This window comes from Capra hircus, chromosome 5 (assembly GCF_001704415.2).
Source record: "Capra hircus breed San Clemente chromosome 5, ASM170441v1, whole genome shotgun sequence".
In the NCBI taxonomy this organism is placed as follows: Eukaryota; Metazoa; Chordata; class Mammalia; order Artiodactyla; family Bovidae; genus Capra; species Capra hircus.
The window spans coordinates 97,572,652-97,590,521 of NC_030812.1; the positions used below are offsets into that span (position 1 = coordinate 97,572,652).

Genomic DNA, 17,870 nt, shown 5'->3' on the forward strand with positions numbered 1-17,870 from the left:
CAGGTTCACATGTGAGCTCAGCTCTAGGCATGCTTGGTGCTCTCAGCTCCTGAGTCATCCTTGTTGAGGTGGTTGATGACATTTCAGTTAACAACTTCCTTTAAATTATTGAAGGGGTTAGTAGTCCTAACATCTTTGAACTTGTAACTGTAACGGCTTGGCTTTCCATACCAACTGCTGTGTCCTAATTGTCTACCTGTGTCTTTCGGAAAAGAGGAAGGGCTCCTCTTTGCAGCCGCACTACAGATTTCTTCCCCCAGGGAGTAGATGGCGCCCCCAAGTGGAGAAACACTACAGCGCTGCTGCTGCTGCTGCTGCTGCTGCTGCTAAGTCGCTTCAGTCGTGTCCGACTCTGTGTGACCCCATAGACGGCAGCCCACCAGGCTCCCTCGTCCCTGGGATTCTCCAGGCAAGAACACTGGAGTGAGCTGCCATTTCCTTCTCCAGTGCATGAAAGTGAAAAGTGAAAGTGAAGTTGCTCAGTCGTGTCCGACTCTTCGAGACCCCATGGACTCTAGCCTACCAGGCTCCCTGTCCATGGGATTTTCCAGGCAAGAGTACAGCACTGTAGTACACGTCAATTCTATGTAGTCACTTCTCAGATCCGCTGTGCCTATCAAATGATTTATTCCTTAAATCAGGTACCCCCTGAGTCTGGGTTTGAGTCATCCACTGTTCTAGAGGCACAAACCCACAAAAGACCCACTGAGTTTGTGTGTTAGTGAAGTTTTCTGTTATTGGGTACTGAAGGTTCCTAAAAACTGCAGTTATAAACACTTTATCATTCTAACACCCTTACCTCTAAGCACCGTCCATCAGGGTTATAGCTATTCTAGAGGAAAAAAAAAAAAAGTAACAAATGCAAAGAATTGGAGGAAAAGTCTAAACTTCAGTAGTGTGTATAACTACAGCCCTAAAACACACTGATTAGTGGTACAGAAGACAAGAAAAACTGGATGTGATATAAGGATGGGCCTACATTCTTTTACAGCACAAAATCAGGGAGTTGAATTTCTTTCCCAAGAGATATGTGGTGCCTGGGTGGAAGCACAGCTAGAGATTAAATCAGAGGCTGTCATACCGCAATTAACAAATTAGCTATGATTGGTATTAACTTGCAGCTCCAGAGTTTTCCCTATTTGAAACAGCACCTACTGGGAAAGTAGCCTACCCAGCTCAAAATATTTGAGTACCCACTCTGTGCCAAGTGATGCCAGGTTTCTTCACGAATGAGTTGCATCCGCATCATTGAGGTTCCTGGGCTTATTGCACAGATGCAGTTTTCAAAAGTACTTTTGCCCTTAGGGGAGTAAAGAGATGTATTTGTAAAGACTAATACTTAGAGGTTTTGAAGTAATAACGTTCTCTGAATCTTAGAATTTTACACATTAAATCCCAGAGTAGGACTTGGTTGTGGTTGAAAAGAGGAAAACATCTCTTAACTTTGTGTGTTAGTCATTCAGTCTTGTCCGACTTTCACCCCATGGACTATAGCCCACCAGGCTCTTCTGCCTATGCAATTCTCCAGACAAGAATACTGGAGTGGGCTGCTGTTTCCTTCTTCAGGGGATCTTCCTGACCCAAGGATCGAACCCAGGTCCCCTGTACTTCAGGCAGGTTCTTTGCCATCTGAGCCTCCAGGGAAGTCTGTGAATCTTAGAAGTGAAGTGAAGTCACTCAGTCATGTCCAACTCTTTGCGACCCCATGGACTGTAGCCTACCAGGCTCCTCGGTCCATGGAATTCTCCAGGCAAGAATACTGGAGTGGGTTGCCATTTCCTTCTCCAGGGGATCTTCCCGACCCAGGGCTTGAACCTGAGTCTCCTGCACTGTAGGCAGATGCTTTACCATCTGAGCTACCAATCTTAGAACTGACACACTAATCATTTTATATAGGCATCATATATATATATATATATATGTACTAGGTAATATATATGTATATATAGGCATCAGTGTCTTAATAGGAAAAGTCTAGAAAGGAAGCAGGTGCTGATAGAAGTCTCTGAAAACCGGGTGATCTTGCCAGAGGAAGTGGTAAAGACTTTATCACCTTTGTGATTTCCCCAGGTTGAAAGCATTTCATTTTAGCTGATAAGCTAAATCCAGAATCATCCTGATTTTCAGGATGGGAGATGGGTACTTCTAAGGGAACTGAAACCCACGTGGGTAACATGAGCTCTCCCCCTGTTCCTGTAGTGTGGGAAGTATTCCTTTAAGAAGGGTATGGTGTGGAAACATCTAATGATGTGGAAGCCTGAGATGAAAAATGGCATTAACATGTCTGCATTCCTCAGGGTAGTTAGTTCTAGCTGCTGTAACATAACCATCTTACATTTCAGTGGCTTACTATTACACATTTTCTTCTTAAGGACGAGTTTGGTTGGGTGGCTTCCCTGGACAATTTTCCTCCCAGTGGCTTTTTTTTTTAACCAGCTGAGCCACAAGGGAAGCCCTTCCCAGTGGCTTCTTAAAGGAATAACATCTCTGCCTGTGCTATGGGTCTGCTGTCCTAATACCTAGTTTCAGCTTGTCCTGCTATCAGCCAGCCAGTAGATGGAGCTGTCTCCTGGGCTACAGTCTTCATTGTTCTGAAGAATTAGAAAGAAAGGTCAGTACAAATTAGATACTAGTGAAGGGGCAGGGGTTCCATGCAATCAAGCACGAATTTTGGCAGAGGGTTGCTGCTAATCAGGAGCAGCAAGTGTCGCAATGATTTCAGCGCTTTTCTAGATAACAGAAGATGCAAGAAACTGGGCTCATAAAATCATCTGAAAATATCTAACTATGTGAGTCCTGTTTGCTAGTTTTTTCCAGAGCATGGAGAGCCTCATTCCTGGTCTCCACCCTGGACTCCTTTCAGGTGTGTGGAAGGTCAGGGGACTGCTGTGGTCAGGGGCTTCTTCCTTGTAGAGCCAGATGGTGAGACAGATTTTGGCTGGCAACATCTATTGTTCTTTCAGGGCTTCCTAGGTGGCTCAGTGGTAAAGAATCTGTCTGCCAGTACAGGGGATGCAGATTTGATCCCTGGGTCAGGAAGATCCCCTGGAGGATGAAACGGCAACCCACTCGAGTGTTTTTGCCTGGAAAGTCCCATGGATAGAGAAGCCTGGTGGGCTACAGTCCATGGGGTCACAAGGAGTTGGACATGACTGAGCAACTGAGCGTGCACCCGCCGTTCTTTCAATGCCTGTGTGTGTTAGCTGCTTCCGACTCTTTGTGACCCCATGGACTATATAGCCTGCCAGGCTCCTCTGTCCATGGAATTTTCCAGGCAAGGATACAGGAGTGGGTTGCCATTTCCCCCTCCAGGGGATCTTCTTGACCCAGGGATTGAACCCAGGTATTCTGCATTGCATGTGGATGCTTTACCAACTGAACTACTAGGGAAGCCCTTCTTCCAATGCCCAAGACACTTCACTTAGGTGTGAGGCATCACCACAGCGAGTCTCTTGCCAACTCTGTTTATAGCTTCCATCAGCCTTGTTCTGCTTGCACGTGCCATGCAAATCTTCTCCATAAGCCTCAGGCCCTGTGAGGCTGTGTGCTGCCCTCTGCTGCCCTCCAGTGGTGAAGATGGATTGTTTTCAGATAAAGTTGGAAGAATCCATTTGCCTCACTTTTCTGTTAACTTTCCCTGGAACAGCTCCAAAGCAATGTTTGGAGCTATGTCTAGCCATGACTATAGATAGACCCAAGGTCTATGAGAGCATTTTTACCTCTTTTTTTTCCTGTTTTGTAAAATGACTCTTTACAGTTGTATTCACAGTTGCCTTTCCTTTGGCCAAGTTATGAGGTCTTGGCCAAAGGACACAGACACAGGACTGAACATCGATCTATTTTCATTGGATAAAGCCTTCTTGCTCTCTTTCCTTATAATTTTCTAGGGCTTTCTCCCTGTCTCATGTAAATAGATTTCAGGAGGTCCATCCTACCAGTCTTCAAACTGGAATTCCTCAGTCACAGAATCAGACAGAATACACTAAATGACATGTGCATGAGTGCTGTTATAGGAATTTAGAAGATGTTATAGGAATTGTAGAGATGTGTATGGACTAAACTGCAGAATGAAGAAGCCCCTGGTGTATATTGCAGTGTGACTTCCCATTGTTCAATACTTCAGTTCAGTTCAGCCACTCAGTAGTGTCTGACTCTTTGCAACCCTGTGGACGGCAGCACGCCAGGCTTCCCTGTCCACCCCAACTTCCGGTGCTTGCTCAAATGCATGTCGATCGAGTCAGTGATGCCATCCAACCATCTCATCCTTGGTGGTCCCCTTCTCTTCCTGCCTTCAGTCTTGCCCAGCATTAGGATCTTCTCCAATGAGTCAGTTCTTTGCATCAAGTGGCCGAAGTATTGGAGGTTCAGCTTCAGCATCAGTCTTGCCAATGAACATTCAGGACTGATTTCCTTTAGGAGTGACTGGTTGGATCTCCTTGAAGTTGAAGGGCTCTCAAGAGTCCTTTCCAACACCACAGTTCAAAAGCATCAATTCTTCAGCCCTCAGCTTTCTTTATGGTCCAACTCTCACACCCATATATGACTACTGAAAAAACCATACTTTTGACTACACAGATCTCTGTCAGCAAAGTAATGTCTCTGCTTTTTAATAAGCTGTCTAGATTGGTCACAGCTTTTCTTCTAAGGAGCAAGTGTCTCTTAATTTTATGGCTGCAGCCACCATCTTCGGTGATTCTGGAGCCCAAGAAAATAACTCTGTCACTGTTTTCATTGTTTCCCCATCTATTTGCCAGGAAGGGATAGGACCAGATCCAATGATCTTGGTATTTTGAATACTGAGTTTTAAGCCAGCTTTTTCACTCTCCTCTTTCACTTTCATCAAGAGGCTCTTTAGTTCCTCTTCACTTTCTGCCATAAGGGTGGTATTATCTGCATATCTGAGGTTATTGATATTTCTCCCAGCAATCCTGATTCCAGCTTATGTTTCCTCCAGCCCAGTGTTTCTCATGATGTACTCTGCACACAAGCTAAATAAGTAGAGTGAGAATATACAGTCTTGACATACTCCTTTCCCAATTTGGAACCAGTCTGTTTTTCCATGTCTGGTGGTAACTGTTGCTTCTTGACCTGCATACAGATTATTCAGGAGGCAGGTAAGGTGGTCTGGTATTCCCATCTTCTAAAGAATTTTCCACAGTTTGATGTGATCTACACAGTCAAAGGCTTTGGTGTAGTCAATAAAGCAGAAGTAGATGTTTTTCTGGAACTCTCTTGCTTTTTCGATGATCCAGTGGATGTTGGCAATTTGGTCTCTGATTCCTCTGCCTTTTCTAAATCCAGCTTGAACATCTGGAAGTTCTCAGTTTACATACTATTGAAGCCCAGCTTGGAGAATTTTGAGCATTACTTTGCTAGCGTGTGAGATGAGTGCAATTGTGAAGTAGTTTGAATGTTCTTTGGCATTGCCTTTCTTTGGTGTTGGAATGAAAACTAACCTTTTCCAGTCCTGTGGCCACTGCTGAGTTTTCCAAATTTGCTGGCATATTGAGTGCAGCACTTTCACAGCATCGTCTTTTAGGATTTGAAATAGCTCAACTGGAATCCTATTACTTCCACTTTGTTCGTAGTGATGCTTCTTATTTATTTATTTATTATTTTTACTTTACAATATAGTATTGGTTTTGCCATACATTGACATGAATCTGCCACGGGTGTACATGAGTTCCCAATCCTGAAGCCCCCTCCCACCACCCTCCCCATATCCTCTCTCTGGGTCATCCCACTGCACCAGCCCCAAGCATCCTGTATCCTGTATCGAACATAGACTGGTGATTCATTTCTTACCTGATAGTATACATGTTTCAATGCTGTTCTCCCAAATCATCCCACCCTCTCCCTCTCCCTCTGAGTCCAAAAGTCTGCTATATACATCTGTGTCTTTTTTGCTGTCTTGCATACAGGGTCATCATTGCCATCTTTCTAAATTCCATATATATGTGTTAGTATACTGTATTGGTGTTTTTCTTTCTGGCTTACTTCACTCTGTATAATCGGCTCCAGTTTCATCCACCTCATTAGAACTGATTCAAATGTATTTTTTTAATGGCTGAGTAATACTCCATAGTGTATACGTACCACAGCTTTCTTATCCATTCATCTGCTGATGGACATCTAGGTTACTTCCATGTCCTGGCTATTATAAACAATGCCGCGATGAACACTGGGGTACACGTGTCTCTTTCAATTCTGGTTTCCTCAGTGTGTACACCCAGCAGTGGGATTGCTGGGTCATAAGGCAATAAACTGTGGAAAATTCTGAGAGAGATGGGAATACCAGACCACCAGACCTGCTTCTTGAGAAATCTGTATGCAGGTCAGGAAGCAACAGTTAGAACTGGACATGGAACAACAGACTGGTTCCAAATAGGAAAAGGAGTACGTCAAAGCTGTATATTGTCACCCTGCTTATTTAACTTATATGCAGAGTACATCATGAGAAATGCTGGACTGGAAGAAACGCAATCTGGAATCAAGTTTGCCAGGAGAAATATCAATAACCTCGAATATGCAGATGACACCACCCTTATGGCAGAAAGTGAAGAGGAACTAAAAAGCCTCTTGATGAAAGTGAAAGAGGAGAGTGAAAAAGTTGGCTTAAACCTCAACATTCAGAAAATGAAAATCATGGCATCCGGTCCCATCACTTCATGGGAAATAGATGGAGAAACAGTAGAAACAGTGTCAGACTTTATTTTTCTGGGCTCCAAAATCACTGCAGATGGTGACTGCAGCCATGAAATTAAAAGGCGCTTACTCCTTGGAAGAAAAGTTATGACCAACCTAGATAGCATATTCAAAAGCAGAGACATTACTTTGCTGACTAAGGTTCGTCTAATCAAGGCTATGGTTTTTCCAGTAGTCATGTATGGATGTGAGAGTTGAACTGTGAAGAAGGCTGAGCCCCGAAGAATTGATGCTTTTGAACTGTGGTATTGGAGAAGACTCTTGAGAGTCCCTTGGACTGCAAGGAGATCCAACTAGTCCATTCTGAAGGAGATCAGCCTTGGGATTTCTTTGGAAGGAATGATGCTAAAGCTGAAACTCCAGTACTTTGGCCACCTCATGCGAAGAGTTGACTCATTGGAAAAAACTTTGATGCTGGGAGGGACTGGGGGCAGGAGGAGAAGGGGATGACAGAGGATGAGATGGCTGGATGGCATCACTGACTCGAGGAACGTGAGTCTGAGTGAACTCCGGGAATTGGTGATGGACAGGGAGGCCTGGCGTGCTGTGATTCATGGGATCTCAAAGAGTTGGACATGACTGAGCAACTGAACTGAACTGAACTGAAGGCAGTTCTATTTCCAGTTTTTTGAGGAATCTCCACACTGTTCTCCATAGTGGCTGTACTAGTTTGCATTCCCACCAACAGTGTAAGAGGGCTGTCTTTTCTCCACACCCTCTCCAGCATTTATTGCTTGTAGACATTAGGATCACAGCCATTCTGACTGGTGTGAAATGCTACCTCATTGTGGTCTTGATTTGCATTTCTCTGATAATGAGTGATGTTCAGCATCTTTTCATTTGCTTGTTAGTCATCCGTATGTCTTCTTTGGAGAAATGCCTATTTAGTTCTTTGGCCCATTTTTTGATTGGGTCATTTATTTTTCTGGAATTGAGCTGCTTAAGTTGCTTGTATATTTTTGAGATTAGTTGTTTGTCAGTTGCTTCAGTTGCTATTAGTTTTTAGTGATGCTTCTTAAGGCCCACTTGACTTCACATTCCAGGAAGGTGAGTGATCACACCATCATGGTTATCTGGGTCATGCAGATCTTTTTTGTATAGTTCGTCTGTATATTCTTGCCACCTCTTCTATCTTCTGCTTCTGTTAGGTCCATACCATTTCTGTCCTTTATTGTGTCCATCTTTGCATGAAATATTCCCTTGGTATCAATAATTTTCTTGAAGAGATCTCTAATCTTTCCCATTCTATTATTTTCCCCTATTTCTTTGCATTGACCACTGAGGAAGGCCTTCTTATCTCTCCTTGCTATTCTTTGGAACTCTGCATTCAGATAGATATTTCTTTCCTTTTCTCCTTTTCCTTTTACTGCTCTTCTTTTCTCAGCTGTTTGTAAGGCCTCTTCAGACAACCATTTTACCTTTTTGCATTTCTTTTTCTTGGGGATGGTCTTGATCACTACCTCCTGTCACAAATGTCACAAACCTCCATCCATAGATCCTCAGGCACTCTGTCTATCAGATCTAATCCCTTGAATTTATTTCTCACTTCCACTGTACAATCATAAGGGATTTGATTTAGGTCATACCTGAGTAGTTGGGGAGTTGGACTATGAAGAAAGCTGAGCACTGAAGAATTGATGCTTTTGAACTGTGGTGTTGGAGAAGACTCTTGAGAGTCCCTTGGACTGCAAGGAGATCCAACCAGTCCATTCTAAAGGAGATCCTGGATGTTCTTTAAAAGGAATGATGCTAAGGCTGAAACTCCAGTACTTTGGCCACCTCATGTGAAGAGTTGACTCATTGGAAAAGACTCTGATGCTGGGAGAGATTGGGGGCAGGAGAAGGGGATGACAGAAGATGAGATGGCTGGATGGCATCACCCACTAGATGGACGTGAGTCTGAGTGAACTCCAGGAATTGGTGATGGACAGGGAGGCCTGGCCTGCTGCAATTGATGGGGTCACAAAGAGTCGGACACGACTGAGCAACTGAACTGAACTGAACTGAACTGAGTAGTGATTTTCCCTACTTTCTTCAATTTAAGTCTGAATTTAGCAATAAGGAGTTCATGATCAGAGCCACAGGCAGCTCCTGGTATTGTTTTTGCTGACTGTATAGAGCTTCTCCATCTTCAACTGCAAAGAATATAAGCAATCTGATTTCAGTATTGACCATCTGGTGATGTCCATGTGTAGAGTCATCTCTTGTGTTGTTGGAAGAGGGTGTTTGCTGGATGTGACTGGTGATGGAAGTAACCAGTGCATTCTCTTGTTAAAACTGTTAGTCTTTGCCCTGCTTCATTTTGTACTCCAAGGCTAAACTTACCTGTTACCCTAGGTATCTCTTGACTTTCTACTTTTGCATTCCAGTCCCCTATGCTGAAAAGGACATCTTTTTTTGGTGTTAGTTCTAGAAAGTCTTATAGGTACTTCATAGAATAGTTCAGCTTCTTCAGCATTAGTGGTTGGGGCATAGACTTGGATTACTGTGATATTGAATAGTTTGTCTTGGAAATGAACAGAAATCATTCTCATTTTGAGATTGCACCCAAGTACTGCATTTTGGACTATGTTGTTGACTATGAGGGCTACTTCATTTCTTCTAAGTGATTCTTGCCCACAGTAGTACATACAATGGTCATCGGTATTAAATCCATTCCAGTCCATTTTAGTTCACTGATTTCTAAAATGTCGATGTTCACTCTTGCCATCTCCTGTTTGATCACTTTCAATTTACCGTGATTTGTGGACCTAACATTCCAGGTTCCTATGTAATGTTGTTCTGTACAGCATCAATCTTTACTTCCATCACCAGTCACATCCACAACTGGGCATTTTTTCGCTTTGGCTCTGTCTCTTCATTATTTCTGGAGTTATTTCTCCACTCTTCTCCAGTAGCATATTGGGCACCAACTGACCTGGGGAGTTTATCTTTCGGTGTCATAACTTTTTGCCTTTTCATACTGTTCATGGGGTTCTTAAGGCAAGAATACTGACCTGGTTTTCCATTCCTTTCTCCAGTGGACCATGTTTTGTCAGAACTCTCCACCATGACCCGTCCATCTTGGGTGGCCCTACATGGCATAGCTCATAGTTTCACTGAGATACACAAGGCTTTGGTCCATGTGATCAGTTTGATTAGTTTTCTGTGATTGTGGTTTCCATTCTGTCTGCCTTCTGATAGAGAAGGATAAGAGACTTATGGAAGTTTCCTGATGGGAAGACTAACTCTGGGGGAAACTGGGTCTTGTTCTGAAGGGCAGGGTCATCCTCAGTAAACCTTTAATGCTATTTTCTCTTGATGGGAGGAGCTGTGTTTCCCCCTGTTGTTTGGCCTGAGGCCTATGGTAATGAAGATAATGGTGACCTTCTTCAAAAGGACTCTCCACGCACTGTTGTGTTCAGCACCTCTGACCCTGCAGCCGGCCACTGTCGACTCACACCTGTGCTGGAGACTCCTGGACACTCACAGGCAAGTCTGGCTCAGTCTCTCGTGTGGACACTGCTCCTCTCTCCTGGCTCCTGGTGTGCACAAGGTTTGGTCTGTGCCCTCCAAGAGTCTGTGTCCCCAGTCCTGTGGAAGTTCTGTAATCAAATACCACTGGCCTCCAAAGTCATATTCCCTGGGGGTTCTCAGCCCCTTTGCCAGATCCCGAGATTGGGAAATCTGTTGTTGGTCTTAGAACTTTCTCAACAGTGTGATAATTTATTTGGCATAATTGTTCTGCAGTTTGTGGGTTGTCTGCTCGGTGGCTCTATGTTGGGGCTAATGGTGACCTCCTCTAAGAGGGCTGATGCCACACACAGTATGACCCAAGTCTGCTGCAGCCAGAGCCCCTGTCTCCACAGCAGGCTGCTGCTGACCCATGTCTCCGCAGGGACAAACACACAAAGACAGATTGAGACAAACATGCAAAGGCAGGTCTGGCTCAGTCTCTGTGGGATCCCTGGGTCCTGGTGTGCTTGAGCCCCCTGAGCATCTCTGGCAGGTATGAGGTTTGATTCTAAATGTGATTTCATCCTTTCTGTTCTCTTGATGTGTGTCTCCTTTGTCCTTGGACATGGGGTATCTCTTTTTAGTGGGATCCAAAATTTTCTCGCCGATGCTTGTTCAGCAGAGAGTTGCAACTTCGGAGTTCTCTCAGGAGAAGATGAGTGCACGTCCTTCTTTTCTTCAATATGACTAAATTTTTATCAATTAAGATAGAATTTAATTTCAAATCAAACCCAGGTCTCCTGCATTACAGGTGGATTCTTTGCCAGCTGAGCCACCAGGGAAGCCCAAGAATACTGGAGTGGGTAGACCTACCCTTCTCCAGCAGATCTTGCTGACCCAGGAATTGAACTGAGGTCTCCATTGCAGGAAGATTCTTTATCAGCCGAGCCACCAGGGAAGCCTGTTCAATACTTAACACTCAATAAATGCTGGCAGAGCAGAAAACGGGCATTCAATAAATGCTGATTGGGATTGCCCTGGTGGTATAGTGGATAAGAATCCGCCTGCCAATGCAGGGGACTGTTCAGTCCCTGGTCTGGGACGATCCCACGTGCCTCGGAGCAACAGAGTCTGTGGGCCACAGCTACTGAAGCCGGCATGCCTAGAGTCTGTGCTTTGCCACAGGAGAAGCCACGGCCGTGAGAAGCCCATCCACCCCAACAAAAGAGTGGCCCTGCTCACCACTAGAGAAAGTCTGCATGCAGCAACAAAGATCCAGTGCAGCCAACAATAAATAAATAAATATGGTGAGGTAGAAGTAACCATCTGGTAAGGATGGATGAACTGAAGATTGCTGAATATGAGTAAGAGGGCCAGAACTGTGAGACAGAGGTAATAATGGAAATGATAAGAGAATGGACACTCGGAGAGAAGAGCAAAATAAGAATGATCCAGCCACCTTACTCACGTGTAAATGTGTGGAACCAGTCACACATGAATACCTCCTGCTTATCTTTTGTTTACTGAGGATTTTCTATTTAGTATGTATGTTGGTGTTTTCATATATCTGAGCATTATTTCCAGAGTTTTCTCTATCTCAGAAAATTTAAAAATTCACCATTTATTGAATTGTTCATTAACATTAGAGTATACGTTTTTGAACTCCCCTTTGTTCGGTCTATATATATTTAAATTTTTTTCTAGGTCCTAGAGGTTATGACTTTTGTGACTATGGTGACTCCTTTACAAAAAGGAGATTTTTAAACAGAATTCTGTGTATCAGAATGGGTATTCAGCAAGATACTCAGGTGTTGCAGGAATTACAAAAATGAGTATGCCGCAGTCTCTGCTTTGAGGAGATCAGGGTCCATGGGAAAGCAGAGTAGAAGAGGCCATAATATAAAGCTCAGATTTGTTCGTTTGGCTTTTATTCATCAGTTATGACGTAAAGGATGGGAAGAAAATTTGACTGAGGAGACTTCATTCTTTCATTTTTTTAAATTGAGGTAAAATCACATAACATAAATTAACCACCAACCATTCTTAAATGTACAATTCAATGGCACGCAGTACAGTTCTTCCTATTTTAAAAGAGCTCTGAAGGGAATAAAACTATCAATAGCAAAGACTCCAGAGAACTGAAGTACCCCAGTCTTCAAACGCTCGACATCACCTGGCACCCAAATTCTTTCTCTTCTAAGGATGCCCAATTTCGGCTTGGTTTGCTAACAATGCTGAGCCAGCAAGCCATCTACACACTACGTGGCCTATATTTCTTGAGTAGGACGTGTATTCGGTGCTAGTATCAAGTTTGGAGTTCTCCCAGCTGAGTATTTTCTTCAGGGTCTCCTGTGATTGTAAATTCCTTGTGGGTCAGTAACCTAAGTAGGTGGCTCATCACTGTATCCCTAGAGGAGAATCCAGCACATAGATTATTTTAAAAGCATTTGTGAATGATTGACTACTTACTCCTGAGATTTTTATGTTCAATTATTCCCAATCTATTGCCTCATGGTCAGTATTAACTGGGGCGCTCAGTAAAGGTTTGGGGTTGCGATTGTCCCGGAGCCCAAGGTCAAATCCTGGCCATTTTGAGCACCGAGGAAGGCAACTGTTATTGAGTCGCACAGAAGGTGGCGCTGTTGCGCCTTATCGTGACTGCATTTTCACCTGGACAAGCAGGTCTTCTATACCTGACTGTCAAGCAATCGCTTGAGAAGGAAGTGAATAAGTTGATCAGCAACAAGTCCAGCTTTTACAATTTCGGCAGAGGTTTCCTGCTGGTTCAGGTGTGGTGAGGCCCGGAAACCTCAGTGCCCGCAGACTTTTCCTTTTGTGGGGAGCCCGCCCAAACTCCATCCTTTGCCCGCGGCCACGCCCCACGGTGGGAAGGAGGGACTGAAAAGCATTTCCTTGAGGCCGGCACAACTTGCCCTACGCAAAACGAAGTTTATTTCCCCTCTTCCCTGGCTGAGCAAGTTTCGTCTGACATACAGAGTGACCGGAGGAGGAACCGGAGGAGGGACAAGGTAGTGGAAACGGTTTGGGGGTATGACGGGTGAGAGAAGGATAGTAGTGATGCAGTCAGGGGTGGACTTCGCTGTTTTGGGAAGAAAAAGAGGGAGGCGGCCGAAAGGGGGATGGCTGTGGGTGGCTGTTTGTATTTTATGTGAACAAACAGCAATCACCAGGTGAATGAATCTGTATTTCTTCGGAACAGGCATCTCGCGAGTTTTAGCTTCTGTCTTTTTTTTTAAGACAGAATTTTGGCAATTTTCAGCAATTTGGGCAAGGAGAGAGGCAGCCAGAAAGCGAAGGGATGAGGGGTCTCTGTGTATTCCTGGAGAGGAGGCCATCGCGAGAGGGGAGATAGAAAGAAAAAGTCAAGTACAGGAATTACCTGTCACAGGACAGTAAGGTCGTTCAGCCCGCCTTTGGGCTTAGCTCAGCTCCTCATCTGCTGCTAAGCATAATTAAGAATGATAATTATCTCTTGGAGTTGTTGTGATATTTAAATGAGATAATATCTGTAATCACACTTAAAAACTGTATAGTGTGATATGCTGTTCTTTGTTTACCGGAATTTCGGTTTTTTTCTTGTTTTCTCTTTTTCTTTGTATTGAAGTGTAGTTGATTTAAAATACTATATTAGTATCAGATGCACAGCATAGTGATTGATTCTTTATAGTATTATTATAGGTTTCATTCACTCCATTAAAAGTTATTACAAAATAATGGCTGTAATTCCCCGTGCCGTACAATATGCTTATCTATTTTATACTGAGTAGTTTGTGTCTCTTAATCCTCTACTCCTGTCTTGCCCTTTCTCCCTTCTCTTTCCCCGCTAGTAACTACTAGTTTGTTTTCATATCTGTGGGTCTGTTTTGTTTTGCTATATACATTCATTCGTTTTATTTTTTATATTCCACAAGTAAGTGTGAATAGAGTATTTGTCTGACTTATTTCACTATGCATAATATTCTCTGGGTTCATCTGTGTTGCTGCAAATGGCAGAATTTCATTCTTTTTTATGGCTGAGTACAGTTACTCAGCTATATATATATATATATATATATATATATATATATATTTATGCCATGTCTTTTTAAATCCACTTATCTGTTAATTGCCACTTGGGTTGCTTCTATTGCAATATACTTTGTATATTGTACATAATGTTGCCTTGAACACTGGGTTACATGAATCTTTTCAAATTAGTGTTTTTGTGTTTCCAGATAGACACCCAGGAGTGGAACTGCTGGGTAATATGGTGGTTCTAGGGCTTGCCAGGTGGCTCAGTGGTAAAGAATCCACCTGCAAATGGAGAGGCGGGTTGGATCCCTGGACTGGGAAGATCCCCGGAAGAAAGAAATAGAAATCCGCTTCAGTATTCTTGCCTGGGAAATCCCATGGGCAGAGGAGCCTGGCAGGCTGCAGTCCATGGAGTCACAAAATAGTCAGACATGACTCAGTGACTAAACAACAAGAGGGTCCTTCTGTGTTTAGTTTTTTGAGGAACATCCATATTGTTTCCATAGCAGCTACACCAATTTTTTATTTCACCAAGAAGGTACAAGAGTTCCCTTTTTTCTACATCCTTTCCAACATTTGTTATTTACAGCCATTCTGACAGGTGTGAGGTGACAGTGATTTTGATTTGCATTTTCCTGTTGATTAGTGTTGTTGGGCATCTTTTCACGTGCCTCTTAGCAATCTGTATGTCTTTGGAAAAATGTCTATTTACATCTTCTGACCATTTTTTGATTGGGTTATTTTTTAATATTGAATTGTGTGAACGGTTTGTATATTTTGAATATTAAGCCTTTGTTAATTGTATCATTTTTAGACATTTTCTTCCATTCCATACATTGTCTTTTTTGTTTCTTGGTGCTTCCTTTGCTGTGCAAAAGCCTCTAAGTTCAATTAGATTCCATTTGGATTTTTTGCTTTTATTTCTTTTTTTCTTTTTTTGCTTTTATTTCTTTTGTCTTAGGAGAATGATCCAAGAGAATATAGTTATAATTTGTGTCAAAGACTGTTCTACCTATGTTCTCCTTTAGAAATTTTATGATTTCAGGTCTTACATTTTGATTTATTCTTGTGTAAGGAAATGTTCTGATCTCACTGCTTTATGTCGTTATTGTTATTCAGTCACTTTATGTTGTTGTTATTCAGTGTCTGATTCTTTGTGACCCCCATGGACTGCAGCAGGCCAGGCCTCCTTGTCCCTCACTATCTCCCAAAGTTTGCCCAAGTTCATGTCCACTGAGTCAAAAATACCATACTATTTTGATTACTATAGATTTGTTGTCTAGTCTAAAGTCAGGGAGAGTGATTCCTCCAGGTCTGTTCTTCTTTCTCAAGATCGGTTATTTGGGCTCTTTTGTGTTTCTATAACAATTTCTTAACTGTTTGTTCTACTTCCATGAAAAATGGTTTGATGGCATCACCGATCAATGGACATGAACCTGGGCAAACTCAGGAGATGGTGAAGGACGAGGAGGCCTGGTGTGTTGCAGTCCATGGGGTCACAAAAAGTTGGACATGACTTGGTGAACAACAGTTGTAAAAAATGCCATTGATATTTTGGCAGAGATTGCATTGAATCTGTAAATTGCCTTGGTTAGTATGGTAATTTTAACAATATAGATTCTTCCAGTTCAGGCACACGATATAACTTTTCATCTGTTTGTGTTATCTTCAGTTTCCTTCATCAGCATCTTATAGTTTTTGGAGTATATTTCTTTTGTCTCCTTAGACAGATTTATTCCTAAATGTTTTATTCTTTTTGAAATGATTATAAATGAGTTTTGATCCCCTTCCCTCTCTCTTCTCTCTCTGGAAGCCCTTTAATACAAATATTGGTGCATTTAATCTTATCCAAGAGATCTCTTAGGTTGATTTTATTTTTTAAAATTTGCTTCTCATTTTGCTTTTATGATCAAGTGATTTCCATTACCCTATCTTACAGATCTCTTATGCATTCTTCCGCATCACTTAATCTGCTATTTATTCTTTTTACTGTGCTTTTTATTTGTTATTGAATTCTCCATTTTTTAGAGTTTTTAAAAATATTTTCTAGTTAAAATTCTCACTGTGTTCATTTATTCTCTTTCCTAGTTTAGTTAACATTCTTATTACTAAGGCTTCGAATTCTTTCTCTGGTAATTGTTTATTTCTGTTTTATTATATTTTTTCAGGATGTTTTTCTTGCTGTTTCAGTTGAGAGCAGTTCCTTTGCCCTTTTTTTTTTTTTTTTTTTGGTTTAACTTTCTCTGACCTAAATTCAGGTGAAATAGTTGCCTCTTGCAGTCTTAAAGGGGTGTTCTTGTGTGGGAGCATCTCTGTGTAGGCTGTGTGTGCCCTGTGCCTTTGGTGGGAGAGCTGGATTTAATGTGGATGTAATCACACCTTTCCTCAGGGTGTGCTGGAAGCTGCCATCCTGATAGGAGGTCAGGCTGCACATGTAGGGGCAAGAGCTCAAGCTGGTGTGAGTGGGGACTTCCCCTCTTCCCAGTGGCCATGACTGTTCTGTTGTGGATAAGGGCTAATTTCAAGTTGCTGAAGCAGAATTCCTGAGGGCTGGGCCAAGCTGGCTTGGTTTCCTTGTTTTTATTTTTTAAAGGTTATTTATTTATGTGTTTTGGCTGTGCTGTCTCTCTGTTGCCACTGGCTTTCCTCTGGTTGCAGCAGGCAGGGCTAGTCTTCGCTGTGGTGCTTGGGCTTCTCATTGTGGTGCTTCTCTCATTGCAGAGCAAGGGCTCTAGGGAGCATGGGCTTCAGTAGCTGCGGCACGTGAGCTCAGTCGTTGGGGCTCCTGGGTTCTAATCACAGGCTCCGTAGAGGTGGCTCATGGGCTTAATTGCTCCACAACATGTGGGATCTTCCTGGACCAGGGGTTGAACCCATGTCTCCTGCATTGGTAGGTGGATTCTTTGCCGCTGAGCCACTAGGGAAGCCCCTCTGTTTCCTCTAAGTGTGTGTTTTCCCCTCTCTTTTTTCTGGGACCCTTGTCCTACAGGGAGTAGTGTTGAAGCAAGGGGGTCCACGGGGTCTGTCCACTCATTTCCGTCACAGACAGAGATCCGAATTGTCTCTGATGTGCTGCCTGTGCCAATGCCTGCAGTTGGTTCCCTTACTCTGCTCAGATGTAGCTTTGGGTTCAAGTCCCTTTGTCCCTCATGGCTGATCACTGTCCATCTCTGTCATGGAGCATCACCTCAGGGCAGGCAGGGCTCTCAGGGACCTGAGGTATTTACTGGGGAGTGAGCTGGGGTGGGGGCTTCCCTGGTGGCTCAGTGGTAGAGAATCCGCCTGCAATGCAGAAGCCTCAGGCTCGATCCCTAAGTTGGGAAGATCCCCTGGAGGAGGGCACAGCAACCCACTCCAGTATTCTTGCCTGGAGAATCCCATGGACAGAGGAGCCTGGCGGGCTCAGTCCCTGGGGTCACGAAGAGTCAGACATGACTGAAATGGCTTGGCGGGCAGGCAGGAGCTGTGGTGGCTTGGCCACCTCAAAGATCCGGGCTGCTTCTGAGGTGCTGTGGAGTAAGCTCTGACAGTGGCTCCTGCTGCCTCACCCAGGCTCTGCCCCACCCAGGTCACCTCTGCGTTTCCCACAGCTGAGCTTTCTTCCTGGTCATGGCCGCCCAGGTCCGGTGTCAGGCTATGACCCAGGGTAAATGCGGGCTGGCTCCTTCTCCCCGCATCAGCTGGGGCGTGCGCCCAGG

The 17,870-nt window shown here is 43.5% G+C and overlaps 1 protein-coding gene across 4 annotated transcripts in view; it reads left to right on the plus strand.

Moving 5' to 3' along the window:
* STYK1 (serine/threonine/tyrosine kinase 1) overlaps positions 12,857 to 17,870 on the plus strand; it is a 51,824-nt gene continuing 46,810 nt past the window's right edge. For 3 of the 4 annotated variants that reach the window (XM_005680833.3, XM_018048480.1, XM_018048482.1), the window contains exon 1: positions 12,858 to 13,169. The gene's annotated coding sequence lies outside the window, so the exon portion shown is untranslated. Of the gene's footprint in view, positions 13,170 to 17,870 lie in introns of all 4 variants that reach the window. The other variant, XM_018048479.1, reaches the window with a different exon arrangement.